At 42.6% G+C, this 13,633-nt stretch overlaps 1 long non-coding RNA gene across 1 annotated transcript in view; it reads right to left on the bottom strand.

The window, feature by feature from the left end:
• Positions 1–225: 225 nt before the first annotated feature.
• Positions 226–13,633, bottom strand: part of LOC145722675 (uncharacterized) — a 71,716-nt gene continuing 58,308 nt past the window's right edge. The window contains exon 2 of the long non-coding RNA XR_014147119.1: positions 226–314. This is a non-coding gene — a long non-coding RNA (uncharacterized LOC145722675). The remainder of the gene's footprint in view (positions 315–13,633) is intronic.

The following is a 13,633-nucleotide window of genomic DNA, read 5'->3' as shown; positions in this document are numbered from 1 at the left end:
TAAAACACAGGTAATCTTCATTTTACTCAGATGTTTCAATTAACTGTGAAAACCCCTTGGCTTATATTATACAAGCATTTGTGAGTATTTCATTTTCTTTCCATTTAAGCATCAACTAGAACACACACTTAAAACCTTGTTACATTTCTTTTAGAAATTGGTACAATTAAATGGTTGAGGTGACTGCAGTAAAGACAAAAAGAATGAATCATTAAGGACGCCTGAGATCTACCTTCTAGCTGTTTTCCCAGGTGTTGGATTCATGGTTTAGGAAGGCAGGATCTGTTTTTTATGCTCACCAAGAACACAGAGGCCTAAAAATGGGAAATTCAAACATGTTTGTTTACTAGGAATTCACCTCTTTGCACATCTTTAAATGCACTTCCCTTGTCTGTTTTTTTTTTTCATCCCTAGCCCATGCAGCAAGTACAGACACTTAGTGAATTTTTTTAAGTTAACCCATAAGATATTTACAATCTTTTAAAATTCTTTTTAAAAAGGATCTTATGTTTATTAAAACAACAACAACAACACACATCAAATTTCTATTCTCTCGTGGACAATTTGAGGACTCCTGAGCTTCAGAATGTTTTGTTTGTTTTGTTTCCCGAGCTTTGAGAATGTGATGAATCTTTACATCTTTAAATTATTTTCTTAAGTTCCACACTGCCTCTGGAACTAGTAGAAGCAGAGGACATTAAGTTAAATAAGTGTTAATTTTGTCATGGTGACTGCAAATGGCTTTAATTGAATTAGGTGTTATTTGCTTTTGTTTTTGTTTGTTTTTTAAACTGAATTGAGGGAAACAATTGGTTATTTTAGCATCACACAGATTAAATTTAAGAAAACCATATTATAAAATGTGAAACCAATTGCATCTCTTGGAAATTTGTACATGACCACTGCTTAATAATTACAATTTTGTTTACAGTTTATGAGTACAGCATCCCCAAAAGTAGGTGATAATAATGGTTCAGACTTGCTCCAACTCTTATAACCCTTCTAAAATCAACTGTGATAGAACAGTGAGTGGTGCTGTCTCCCCTTGCTGTCATTATGAAGATGTAATTCAGTTACAATTATTTAATCCCAAAGGCATTATTATACCTGTTCAGCAGTTTTCAATCATTCACTAAAATGATGTACAACTCCACTGTGATAAATCTCAGAGTGATTTTTTTATTAAAGTTTCTTTAAAAGTATATGGCTGGAGGCTGATGAATTTAAATAAATGTTTGGAGAAACTACATAAATAATTATATAAGGAAGGCGGTGTCTCACAATATGCTCTTTCACTTGTCTGAACTCTGCATAACCTTGAGATATGATTACAGGATTTTAAAAAAATCACTTAAATCACATAGATCAGATCAAAGGATAATAGATTCATAGAATGTAAGCACCAGAAGGGAGCTTACAGAATATCTAGTTCAATGGCTCTCAAAATTTGGCATGAATTTTGAGACTTGGGTGCAGGGCTTGTTAAAAGATTGCTGATCCCCACCCCCAGAGGTTGTGATTCAGTGGGTATGGGTGGAGCTTGAGAATTGGCATTTCTCATAAATTCCCAGGTGATGTTGATGCTGCTGGTTCAGGGACCCACTTTGAGAACTGATCTAACTCATTTTACAAACAAGGAGGCCAGCAACTAGAGAGATAAAGCAATTTGCCCAGCACAAGAAAGGGAAGGGCAGGAGCCTGGAACCTGCACCCAGACTCCTCAAATGAGACTGGGCTGGCACTGGGAAAACACATCTAACCACACCTGCACGGCTGGGGCATGGAGAAGACAGTGCCCAACAGTCATGGCTACAAACAAGCCTGGCAGACTGGCAACAGCAAACGTTTTGGAGGAATAAGGGAATGCAGTGTCAGATATGCACGAAGGGCACAGCAAAGGATCTAGAAAGTTGAAGTCAGATACTGTTGCGAGGTGCAACAAAGTGGGTGATCAGCATGGGGAGGGGAGGTTAATTAGAACTATTTGGATGTTCAAGAGTATTTCAAAGAGAATGCTTACTTCCTCCACCCAACAAAACCTGTCCTTCCAAATTTCAGGAAGCTATACCCTATCTACTCAGAGAATCAAGATCAAGACCTGTTTCCTCTTCTCCCTCATCTCCTACATTGACTCCATTAGCAATCCTGTCCTTTCCCTCCAAAACATATCCCAAATCCATCTACATCCCTATCTTCACAAGTACCTCCACATCAAGGCACCATCATCTCTCTGGAGGATCTGCAGTGGTTTCCTAACTGGTCTCTCTGCTTCCATTCTTGGCCCTCTATAATTCATTCTCCACCCACCTACAGTCAAAGTGATCTTTTACAAACAAATTTGATCTCACCACTCCCATTTTAAAACCCTCCAATGGCTTTCTATTGCATCTAAATAATATCTATCCTTTACCACAGTCTACAAGCCCTTACCTGCTCTAGACTCTGCTTACCTCTCTGACCTCAACTCCTGTCATTCCCTGCCTTCTCACTGACTCCAGTCACAATTTTCTTTCTGTTCTGAGAACACACCAAGAACAATCCTGTATGAAGACCTTTATGCTAACAATTTCTGCTGACGGAAATGCTCCCCCCACCGCCAACCCCCCTGCCCCGATCTTTACCAGGCTTGACCACTTGTTAGCTGGATTGTGGCTTAAATGTCACCTAGTCAAAGATCTCTTCGTGATAACCCTATTTGAAGTGGCCTCCTTCTGTCTCTCTCTCTCTCTGCTAAATCAATCCATTTAATTTTCTTTTTAGACTTCATCAATGTCTGAAATTCTCTTTTATTGGTCTATACTTTTATTGTTTATCCTCTTCTACCAAATATAAGCATCAGGAAGTAAATCTAAGCTTTGTCTGATTCATCGCCATATCCCTGGTATGAGCACAGTGCCTGGCACATTGTAAGTGTTCAATAAAATTTCCTGAATGAACAACAGGACTCTAGTGATAGGGGCAGGAATTCCTCCCTGGAACTGCACTGGCAAGAAGGGAGAGCCTAGACTCAGTGAACAACAGGGACATCCATTCTCTAGACAAAAATGATTACATGAGCTGTGGGACTCAGGAACAAGACAAAAACCCTTTTAGCAAGACTGGATTCAAAACTGAGTTAACAGATTGCAAAAAACAAACAAAAAACAAAACTGAGTTAACAGCAAGAACTTGCTACTAAGGCATGAAGACCAGTTTGCCCAAAGTCAGTTCACTGGAAGCCACATTTACTTGTTTTGTTTTGTTTTTCCCAACCATTTGAAACCGATTTAATTCTGTCTTCATAAGGACATTTGAGAAGTTTAAATCATCTTTGTCCATGTGCTGCTGCTGGAGCTGGAGTTGGAGAGAACTGAGGGAGAGATTGAAGGGTATAAGAATTTATATAAAACATATCTATTCATTAAATATGAAGTATTCTTATGAATGTATTATTCACTTCTTTATTGTTAATAAGAACACATATGTGGGAATTTTTCAAACTCAGAGTATATTCAAGAATATATTTTTCATGAATATATTTAAAGAAAAATAGAGGTGTAAGAGAACTATGTGCATGTTGGCAGTAGCCATCTTGATCTTCTTTGGTCAGTTATTTTGCCTTCATTGATCGTTGCCTCCTATTCACAGTGGGGGCTCTCTGCTCCTGAGTTTTCCCCAACATTCCTCTAGAATATACTGTTATTGTAGTGTCTTGTCATACTTTTAATTCTTAAACTCCTTAATCAAGGTTCTCAGAGTCCTTGGGAATAAAAGTAGTATTTTGCTGATAGCTAACCCAAGACCCAAGCAACGTCAGAAAGTTGATCGAAGCCACTGAGCCAAATGCTCTGGCTTGAGTTGTGGATTGGGAGAGCTGAACACAGCACATGGGGTTGTTGCTTTACTGCCATTTCAGGATGCCACTGAAGAGCCTGGCTAGGATAGGAATACAGTTGGCAGCATTACTTCTCAAACAGTCTGACTGGACACTCTGATACCATGTTTGAGGCAACTGCCATTCAAGTTGCCACTACCCACAGGGTGGGATGAAGCTTCTCCGCTCTGAGTACTACTGTGGAGAAGACATTTGGGATGGAGGTGGGACCAAACCCCAAGGAAGTAAGCAGCAAAAATCAAAACTGATCCCATATAGTATAAACATATTCAGTCTAATGGCAGTTTATGTGCTCTGTACTCTGGTTATAATGAGATATTAATTCATAGTTAATGTCCCATAATTAAAAGTCCACTTTGGTTACCTATATGACAGACTATCTGAAAATACATCTGTTCTTGCATTTTAAGGAAGGACTAGGGTTTTCCTTAGTTTCCACAAAGGAAATTTCCTTTGGAAATCCTAAATACATGTTTCTATATGTAGATGTGCATGATTTGGGGTCTCCATCTGAAATAGATAGCTTGACTTAATTAATTAGGTTAATTTGATTATATGGGGCTTTGGATCTCCTCTGTTTGGTCATTTCAGTATTTGTGAGCAATCTGCCAGAAATGGGAAAGGAGAAATAAAAGAAAAAAAAGATTTCCTTTTGTTCTAATGTTTAAAATGTTGGTAAAAGTTCAGCATATGGGCTGTCCATGTGCATTTATTAGGAATGTGGTTACATCTGTCTAAAGATGGGTATACTGAAGCAACCTGAAGCTGGAACATTGTGTAAATGTGTGCACTGGTGATTGTAAGAGAAAAACCGATTTCATAGGTATTAATGGCTTTTTGTGGGGATTTGAGAAAAAGTGACTTGATCTTCCTTCAATTAATTTTTTTTGTTATTGGTGATGGGTGAATAAGAACTCTGATGGTGGGGCGCCTGGCTGGTTTGGTTGGTAGACTCTTGATGTTGGCGTTGTAAGTTCGAGCCCCATGTTGGGTGTAGAGATCACTTAAAAATTAAATCTTTTTAAAAAAATTGTTCATAAAAAAAAGAAGAACAACTCTGATGGCCTGACTCAGAGCAAACAAGGACTAAAGAGGTCTGTTTCTAAGAAAGAGGGACTTGGGAACCTTCCAAAATTATATGCAAAAATTTCCATGACTATGAATATGTGCATTTTCCTGAGGAGGAGGTGTATAACTTTCATCAGATCCTCAAAGGAATCCATTGTTCAAAAAGGCTAAGCCCCACCCACCACTTGAGAATACCAGTTTATGGTAGTAACCCAATGTTATAAAATTGATGATTGGGGCACCTAGACTCACAAGAAGTCACTGATAGGGATCCTAGTTGAATGAGCAGCTTTCTTTAGGTATACAAACCAATGGCAGTGAATTCTGACAAAAGGGAAGATCTGGGGCATTATGTTTCAGCCTGCATCCCCTCCCCCATGGCAGAGATTTATGAGAGCAGGTATGAGAGCTGGGCTTTTGTTCATTGAGTTGAGGTGGGAAGAAGACCAATACATTGACTAGGAAAACACTAAAAAGATTAATTGAAGCAGAGCCTCCTATTGACCTCAGACAACAAAGAGAAGTGGTCAGGGCAACCCAGCAGGCAATATTTTGAGCCTAGGCCTTATCTTGCTCTGAAGAGGCATACTGGCAAGTAGAAACAAACCGCACAAAAATACAACGGCCCTCAACTAGCAGATACGTCCTCCATGTGTGGGCCCAGCAAAGAAAGAACCGTAGGACCCAGAGCAATCTTCACAGTAGCAGCAGATTTCAGCATACCTACAGACCGTTACTATTTAAAGGTACTCTTCACAGCTCTTGGGGTAAGAAGATGAAGAAGACATTCTTATTCTTGAATAAGAATTCAAGAAAAGAGAATTCCAAAAAAAGAGACAATGCTGGTGCACACCTTGTTTTGTGCAACAGATGAGTCTCCAGAAAGCTGTGTTTAAAGGGAAAGATTATAGATCAAAGTATATGTTAAATGCAATAAGACACTGAGGAAGCTTGAGGCTAAGTCTTCTGTAAGAAAGAAATTATTCTCTTTTGTAATGCTAATAACGACATCCTTTTGTCTATGTTGTACATAGAGACTGCCATAGCTGTGATTTTCCTAAATCACTGTATACCCATACCCATAATATGTGCATATATATGCAGAGATTCATCGCTATATCCTTAACATTAATTTTCATGTAATTTAAGGACCTGCACTTTCTACTTTGTGAATCTTTCTGTCCTGTAAAGGAAACGAGTTCACTCAACTACACACTATCAAGCAGACAGGTAATCAATCAGTGATCACACATATCAGTTCCAGCTGAGCTCCTGGCTATTGCTAAGATGGTTACAATAACCTCTAACTGTTCCATGTAAGTAGAAATGGCCTCTTAGACGTCTACACCAAAGGTTCGGACAAGGAGGATCAACCCGTCAGTGGTAGTAACACTGCTTTTTATTCCAAATGTGTCTTTGTCAGCAGTATTTTTAAACATAGGCCCTATCCTGTACTATCTTTTACTGCTAAAAGCATCTTTATTCTCCAGTTTCAGAGATAAAAGGCAATTTTTAAAATGTCATGATGGGAAGTAATTTTTCAAGGTTTTCATGACAGGACATAAAATTAGATTAAAAAATATCCAAAATTAGGCCTTGCTCATCAAGATTAGGACTTTAATCTGCGTTTCAGGACATCTGGGCAAAACTCTCCTCCTACCAATATTGCTAAGTTGACTGAGGAAATATTTTCAGCTTTTACAGAAAATTGACAAACTCATGCACAAATCCTGTTATTTAAAAGCTGTAATTAGCAGGCTTCCTTAATCTTGCCTTTTGAGCAGTTCTCAGATGAGAAGCATATTATTACACGGAATGTCAAATTCCAAAATGCTGTGGGAAGGGGTTTCACATAGTTTTACCCATGCCAGCCGGAGAGATGCCTTTCATATGGTTACTGGGGTATTGTCCCACAGAAGGGACTCCCCAGAAACATAGTTCCTTCTTAGGTATGTGTCAACAGCTGCTGGTGGCATTCAGATCAGGGTGGATTTAATAAAAGAAAAGAAAAGAAAAGAAAGAAAGAGTTTCCCCTTTTCAGTGAGAAGATGGATAGTCCAGGGATTACATTCACTTGGATTTTGGAGTAGGAAACCTCATTATCAAAGCCATGCTTTTCAAGTCATGTGTGTATGGCTGGGGGGAGGAGGTCCTACAGATTTAAAAAATCAGGCACTCCATACATGATTTTTCTCAATTCTTATTATGTGAGGTAGATGAGGAAACCAAACAGAAAGCTTGATTCCTACCTCAAAGACTGAGGAGGCCAAACACTCAGGCAAGTCAGAATCCATGCTTGGTCTCTGACTCACATGGTCACTAATTATGGACCTTTTGAGCTTTCTTTATATATTTATAGGTGAATAGCAGTAATAATAATGGTACCTATATATTAAGATTGTTTAGGGATCAAATGAGGTAACACATGTAAACATTTTAGCAAGCCCCTGTACACAGCAAGTCCTTAATAATATATTTTTAACTAGAAAAAGCTTGAGGTCACAGAAAAGCATATAATAGCAAATGCAAATTAGCAAAACAGAAATTCTGAAGTTTCAAAGGATGTAAACAAAATATGTGAAATGATGCAGAGAAGAAAATGCTATTTAAGCCATAGTAGGAGAACAGAGTGGTTTCAGGAGAATGCACTGGCAGCTGTTTGGGATCTAGTGATGCATCACTCCTTGGGGGACTTAGGATCCTGCTTCAAAAATTTGGGCCTAAGATGATGAGAGCCCAGCCTGGAGTAGTGGTTGTGAACATACAGAGGAAAACAATGGCATCACTAACATTAATGAGAAACAGCAGAAACATTCTTTAAATCAAAGGTGTTTCTCTCGTAAGTCGGAAGGCAAGTAATTGCCAGAAACACAATGAGGCAAATGTGGTATATTCTATAAAGGTTCTTCCTTTTTTTTTTTTTCTTAGGAGACCAAAGTATTTTCAATTCCAAAATTGCTGTACTTCTCAAAGTAGGGTTGATGGTATAAAGATAAGGTAGTAAATTCTCAGAAGACATTTAAGTCCTGCTTATTTCCAACAAAAAGCAGGAAAATACAGTTAAGGAATGAGAGGAGGTAATTCTATCACAAAGATGGGCATCACGCTAAGCATGAGATTTAGCTCTGAGCTTCCTGGCAGTCAAGGCAAAAGGAAAAACAAATTAGTGGTGTGGTTTTTCCACTGCAGAAATAAGGAAGCAAACCAGCTCTTCAGGAGCAGGAAACCTTTTCCTGTTTTTTAAGTCTAAGAAAATGTAATTATAACTAGCTTGCTCCGAAGTTTAGAAAAGGGGCAAAAACTTAAACTTCGGACTTCTTTTGAAAAGATTAAGGCTGGTGGACTTAGCCGTATTAAGCAGCCTCTGATAATTCACTCCTCATGTGAGTTTTCAAAGGGATTCAGGCCCATCAGTGAATGAACAGTTTTTGGTAAAAACAAATACACGTTATTAATGATGTATATCCTGAAACACATGCCTTTGTCCAATCCTAGACAGAAATTAACTGTCTATTAACCCCTTTCTCCAGCTTTAGTGAGTTATGGTCCTTCGCATTTTTAAATTTTTGAATATGGAGGACAATTCCATCAAAAAGAAAAGAACAGCCACCATGGAGGCTGCCCCTGCCTGGGGCATAGAGGGTGGCCACAAGAGCTAGTGGCTGCGACTGAAGGGTCCCAGCCACCTTAAAACCCACCAGGACCTTTCTTCTGCGGCTTCCTTCATCCCAGTTGAATCCCTTGGCAAAACCGAGTTTCCTTGGAGGGGTAGGGCTAGTTTCTCCCGCCTGCAGCCACTCATCCTAGGAAAGGGAGGGGGAGAAGGAGAAGGGTAGAGAAAGGCAGCTTTTGTTTTCACACCTCAGCCCCACGTTGGGATGGAGGTGGGGCGGCAGGACTGCATTTTTTTTGCAGCCTCTGTGAGCAGCGCTCTGCCGTGGAAATCTAATTTGACACAATAGGTAAATAAAATCAACTGTCATCAGCTCCCATTTTATTTACGGGACGAGGTCAATGTTTTTTAAGCATAAAACGAAACAGCTTATTGGAAACGGATTTCAGAACGACTCGGTAAAGGCAGTTCTGGAAGTTAGTTTGGTTTTAAATGCCCAAATACGATGCATTCCTTGCATAAATGTCTTCGGCGAGCTTAAGGCAACACCTTAGCGAATACATTTGGCTGTCCCACACAACTTCACTGGTTCTGGGAACCGGACCCCTCCCGGTCCCCAACCGCTCCCCCCCCCCACCCCGCCCCGGGTTCAGGGCTGGGATCGCACCTGGGGCCAGAGGAGTGGGGGGCGGGCAGGCGGCGCGCTCGCTCCTTTTTTCCGGCTGCGTGCCTGCCTTCCTTTTGTTTGGTTGCCTCCTCTTTCCCCTTGGTTGTTGATTATTAGTATTTTCCTAGTTTTCCAAACTAATAAGTGCCACTATCAGGCAGTTGGAAGCTCTCGGAGGCTGCAGGCTTTGCCGCTCGGCCTTAATTGATATTGAACGAGCTGCTGGTAGACGGGAACAGGGCCGCTGCTGGATAATTTGCAGTTTAATCAGCGTTTGTAATGAGAGCGGCTGATTAGGGCTGTTGGAAATAAAAGAGAGTTACAAGGAACGTCTGTCAGAGTCCGGTGATAATTCAGGACTAATTGTGGTGATTAGCGCAAACTGGATGACTTTGGGCTTTGCTAATGCAAAGAGAAACGTGCAGGCTCCAGCCAGGGACCCCTCGGAGAACAGTGCACAGGCTGCGGGCAACTTTGCTGAGCCATTTTCCTGCGAAGCCCCCAGCGGCTGGGGAGCTGGGGGGAGGGGGTGTGGGCGCCCTCTTCGCCACTGCGGCGCGGGGGAGGATAGGAGCGGTGGCCGAGCGGGCGTCTCTCCTGTCCCGGGGCCTTCTGGGGCCCAGTTACCGCCGCGTGGACTCCTCTCGCTGCCCCAACCCCGTTCTCTTCACCCCATTCTTTCCACCTGACGCCTCTCACCGATCGTCAGTGGCTCCTGGCCGCAGCCCCCACGCGGCTGGGGAGACACACCCTGCTTTCCCCCGACCCCCAACTCCAGCCTCCACCCACACGCGTGCCTCCTTGCGGGGAGCGTCCGAGCTGGCAAGGCTTTCTGGACTTCCCTAACCTACCCGGTTGCCTCCTCCTTCCTCTCTTTTTCCCTGCCCTCTAGGCCCTCACCAGACTCTCCGAGAGAAATGTTCTGCTCCTCCCTGCACCCCCCAAAACCGTCGCCCCGGGTGGGTATCCCGCAGCCTGCGCCACCCCGAGCAGCAGAACCTTCGAGGGCGCTGAGAACCACCGCTTATAAACGGCTGAAGTTCTCATTATTGAGGAGTTTCATAACTCTTTAATTCATTTTTAATGATGGCAATAAACATGGTAGTCATTTTGGAACAATAGCTAAAAATCATAGGGCCATTACTGTCCATTAAAACAGTGTTTACAGTTCAGTGGAGGTTCACGTGCCCCGTAGTCATTCATATTAGCCAAAGGAGAGATTTATAGGTCGGAAGAACTGTTCTCTTTTTATTCTTTATATAACATAAAGCTTACTGAGCAAAACTGAAAAAAAAAGTTCACTTGGCTTTTAATCGTGTGAATAGGGATTTAAAAAGGAGCTGCTGTCTGCTGCCTGATTTCTATTTGATCAATAAATCATCAAGCACTTTAAGGGCTTTATTCACTATCAAATTAGACGAAAAATACTTTAACCTGCATCCCTGGTGTCCCCAGATAAAGCTAGTAATATTTTCTGTTATGTTTCCATTTAGGCATTTAACACTCAGAAAAAAATCTACTAGGTCTCCCACTCCTTCTCTATTTTATAGATACCACATATTTATCCCACATACCTAAAGACATAGGGATTTCTCACTATCAAGGAAGACCATACTTGTTTCCAGAGGAAAACCTAACTAATATACCCGAGTTTCAGTAACCAGCCCCAACTAATAGGGCTGCATCTTAAAGATCACAGTGGAGGTGCAAGGCTTGAGGTCCCACAGGCCCAGGAGGCTGGCTCTTGCCAGCTGTGTTGCAGGCTTGAAGTAACATTTTACCTGTTTGCCCTTTTCTCTTTGATTCCAACTCTTAATACAATAATAAATCTAAACAATAGGCGCAAAGGGACACATCTGTTATTTCCCAGATTTTCCTGTCCTAGATTAGATATTATCTAATATGATGTATTTTATACATAGTCCTTCCCTGCCTTTGGAGGAACTGGCGGGTCAGAAACATTCCCTTCCTCTACCTAGAACCGTAACTACAAGGACTGTGTTTAATAGGATAAAGAATTAAAAATACTGTTCAGATACCAAGCCATGTTATTTCACGTTTCACAAAAGAAAGCATTTCCCTTAGTGTGTACATTTTGGAAAGAGTTTCTGTTTTTTGTTTTTGTTTAATGCCTAGGGTAACCTGTCTCTGGCTTGCAAAAAAAAAAAAAATGCAATCGAATGATATTTGTGAAGTTTAATTGCTAACTTAGCAGCTCGGTCACACCACCCAACCCATTAGATGATGAAATCTCACCTGGTTAACGGATACAGCACTGTGGCCTCAATGGCGAATGCCTGATTATACAGCCAAGCTGCTAATTTACCAAACCCCCCGACCAGGGAGGCCTGGACGGCCACCACTCACTGTATTCATGCGGTAGCTAAGAGAAGGAACCGTATTCCCTGAGCCGCTTTCCAGCTACCCGCAGAATGAGAAATGTAAAATTAGTGGAGGTGTGTGCATGAAGGGAGCCGAGCAATTAGCAAGGCGCGGGAGCCCGCTGGCCCGGAGAGGGTCCGGCAGGGCGAGTAGGGAGACCAGGGCACAAGGGCAAAGGGCTCCCTTCCTCGCAGCCTTCGGTCTGCGAGCCTGAGCGGCGGCGAGGTCAACGCTTGTGCCGCAGCCCCCGCTGCCACTGCGCCCAGTTAAGAACAATGCGGCTTTTTACCAGCCCTTCGCAATGTGAGCCTATCCGCGACTTGATACCAACCTGGGCTCCAGACCCTCGCCCTGGAGCTCACATACACACTCTGTCTTCCTGTTTCTCTCCAGTTTGGCCCAACAAAATCATGTTAAACATCCAAACACGGCAAACTCAGCAACTGGTAGCCTAGCAACAGGCCTCCTAGGTACTGGACACGAATTTTAGAGGGAGGGGTCTGAAGCCTCTAAGACCTCAGAGTTCCCCATGTAGTATCCCATCTGCATTCTCTTCTCTCTGCCACCTCCCCAGCTCCTAGCTCCCAAACAGCCACCAGCCAGTCTTCTCGGTGACTGCAGGGCTTGGTTGCTGAGCGCAAGGCAAGGCGTGCAATCTTGTTTCCCTCCGCCCTGGGTGGGGACGCGCATAAACTGGATATTTACAACAGGAGTGTGCGCACGCACCTCTGCCTGCGCGGGCAGGTGTCTTTGTACAGATTCTGTTGGATGCAAGTGGAATTATATGCATTTGTGCAAGTTCCGAAGCCATTTTGCAGCCGGGAAGTTGCGCTGAGATTGGCTGAGGGGCCAAGGAGAAAGCCCCTCTATTTAGGGGCATCACCGCTACCTTTACTTCCTCTCCTCCCAGTTCCAGGTGGCAAACCCAACACTTTCCCCTCCCATCCTCCTCTTAAAACCAACCAAACAGTTCACAAACCCTTATTTATTTGTTTGTCTGTGGTTATTGCCCATGTTATTAATTGCACCCAGGCCTTCCTTGCTCTTTGAGAGAGCAGCGGTATAAATTGGCTCTAATAAATATTAGCCGCTAGATTAGGCGAGGTGAAGCTGGCACCGCGCTCTATTTTCGACCTGTAGCCTCTGCGAAGCCGCCAGTTCTGCGCCAGATTAGCCCCATCCATCCAGTGTCAATGGTTGTCTTGTTGAGAAAATCAGTGAGTAAACAGGGCTGACAGAGAGGGGGCCCAGCTGATTACTCATACAAATAGACTGCAAACTCCTCCAGGAGAAGCTGTTTCCAGAGATGGGTTTCTCTCATTGACAAGGCTGCTTCTCCCAGGATCCTGTGTCCTGCTGTTCCCACTTTGTCCTCCATCAATCACACAATTGTGTCCGGGATGTTTTATAGAGTCACTTAATATCCCTGCCTTCATCTCTATTCACTTAGAGAATCATCTGCCGTCAGGGCTAAAGGCTTTCTGCAGGATGGGACTGGCGACACACCCAGGCAACAATAGCTGTGGTGGAAGCAGGACCCCAAGCCCTTTCTGATGCTAATAGAACAGCCCCAGGATGTTCCAGTGCAAGGCGGCCTTTATTGAAATCGGCCATTAGCCCTTTGTCCACGGCATTAAATTATCCCCTGGGCTAGTCCATGATAGGGGTGTGGAGGCCATAATAAGTTTTCTTTGAAAAATTATTCTTTTCCTCTAAAATGGTTTTTGGGCTTGAGAACTGGTTGCAATGAAAGTCATGCATAAATGCTTTTTCTCTTCTTTATAAGAAAGGGGGAACTATTTTCAGGCTCAAGTATATAGGGTAATTTGGGTCTTTATTCACTTCCTCCTATTATTTGCAGTATATTCTTCTCCAGCCCACACCCCCACCCTCTGCCTCCAGCCAACCTGTCCAGTTTGGATAGGGACGGATTAAGTGAAATTTAGTGTTTGTCCAAAGGCACAGATTCTTTTAAGAAAGAATTTCCACAACTGAGACGCCAGCTGGATACAAAATCACATTTTACGGG

The sequence above is a fragment of the Leptonychotes weddellii genome, chromosome 7, assembly GCF_054177405.1.
Source record: "Leptonychotes weddellii isolate Sample4059 chromosome 7, ASM5417740v2, whole genome shotgun sequence".
NCBI lineage: Eukaryota > Metazoa > Chordata > Mammalia > Carnivora > Phocidae > Leptonychotes > Leptonychotes weddellii.
Note: the sequence above shows the minus strand (reverse complement) of the source record. Positions and strands in the feature narration are given on the sequence as shown.